A 2,147-nucleotide genomic window follows, 5' to 3' on the forward strand; every position below is an offset into this window, starting at 1 on the left:
GAGAAAAGGATTCCCTATTTAATAAATGGTGCTGGGAAAACTGACTAGCCGTATGTAGAAAGCTGAAACTGGATCCCTTCCTTACACCATATACAAAAATTAATTCAAGATGGATTAAAGACTTAAATGTAAGACCTAAAACCATAAAAACCCTAGAAGAAAACCTAGGCAATGCCATTCAGGACATAGGCATGGGCAAGGACTTCATGACTAAAGCATACCAAAAGCAATGGCAACAAAAGCCAAAATAGACAAATGGGATCTAATTAAACTAAAGAGCTTCTGCATAGCAAAAGAAACTACCATCAGAGTGAACAGGCAACCTACAGAATGGGAGAAAATTTTTGCAATCTACCCATTTGACAAAGGGCTAATATCCAGAATCTACAAAGAAATTAAACAAATTTACAAGAAGAAATCAAACAACACCATCAAAATGTGGACAAAGGATATGAACAGACACTTTTCAAAAGAAGACACTTATGCAGCCAACAGACACATAAAAAAATGCTCATCACCACTGGTCATCAGAGAAATGCAAATCAAAACCACAATTAGATAGCATCTCACACCAGTTAAAATGGCAATCGTTAAAAAGTCAGGAAACAACAGGTGCTAGAGAGGATGTGGAGAAATAGGAACACTTTTACACTGTTGATGGGAGTGTAACTAGTTCAACCACTGTGGAAGACAGTGTGACGATTCCTCAAGGATCTAGAACTAGAAATACCATTTGACCCAGCAATTCCATTATTGGGTGTATACCCAAAGGATTATAAATCATGCTACTATAAAGATACATGCACACATATGTTTATTATGGCACTATTCATAATAGCAAAGACTTGGAACCAACCCAAATGTCCATCAATGATAGACTGGATTAAGAAAATGTGGCACATATATACCATGGAATACTATGCAGCCATAAAAAAGGATGAGCTCACGTCCTTCGTCGCGACATGGATGAAGCTAGAAACCATCATTCTGAACAAACTGTCACAAGGACAGAAAACCAAACACCACGTGTTCTCACTCACAGGTGGGAATTGAACAATGAGAACACCTGGACACAGGACAGGGAACATCACACACCGGGGCCTCTCATTGGATGGTGTAGGGATAGCATTAGGAGAAATACTTAATGTAAATGACGAATTAATGGGTGCAGCAAACCTACACAGCACATGTATACATATGTAACAAACCTGCAGGTTGTGCACATGTGCCCTAGAACTTAAAGTATATATATATAAAAAATACACTTAACAAATGTGCTCAGAACACTTACATTAGCCAAAAGTCCGAAAAAACTATCTAACATAAAGCCTATTTTTAAATAAAGTGTTGAATATCACATGTAAATTATTAAATTCTGTACTGAATGTGAAAAACAGAATGGGTATATGGGTAATCAAAGTATTGTTTCTACTGAATGTTTATCACTTTTGTACCATGGTAAAGCTGTAAAGTTGTACCGTTGTAAATCAGGGACCATCTGTGTTACATTAAAAAGAAAAGCTCAGTTGAACTAATAAATAAATCAGAATTTCTTTTTATTATGTAGGCTTTTTTGCTGTTGGATAATTAAGACATCCAATTATTGCCTGCTGCTTCATCAAGCAGACACAGCACAGATACAAATACAAACTCCATGAATGAGCATACATGCTTGTTTAAAGAGACATATTAACCAACAGTTGCATGCTGCCATGATATTATGTCATCAAGTTCCTTATTTAACAAAACACAGCTGTGCATGACGTATTTCTTTAAAATGCATGTTCAATAGCAACTGGTTTTGCTCAGTCTTGTGTACCCATATTATTTAAATAAGCACCTGGAGTCTAGAATTGCTAAAAAATATCTATGTTGATGCATATTAAGTTGATTTTGAGGTCATAAATTTTGACAAGAATTGATATTATGGCACAATCATAACTTTACAAAAGATGACCTGAACTAACAATATTTTATGCTTTTACCAGTGGAATTCCCTGAAATATAATCAGACAATTTGTTATTAAAGCAAAACTAAGTTTATTAAAACTCTGTGCCAAGAAAGTACACCATTTTGACATATTTTGCAGTGTTTCAGGAGCGAATCTTGAGAGGAAGATTTTTCATGTCTGTGGAGAATGGCTTAA

This window comes from Piliocolobus tephrosceles, chromosome 4 (genome assembly GCF_002776525.5).
Source record: "Piliocolobus tephrosceles isolate RC106 chromosome 4, ASM277652v3, whole genome shotgun sequence".
Classification (NCBI taxonomy): Eukaryota; Metazoa; Chordata; class Mammalia; order Primates; family Cercopithecidae; genus Piliocolobus; species Piliocolobus tephrosceles.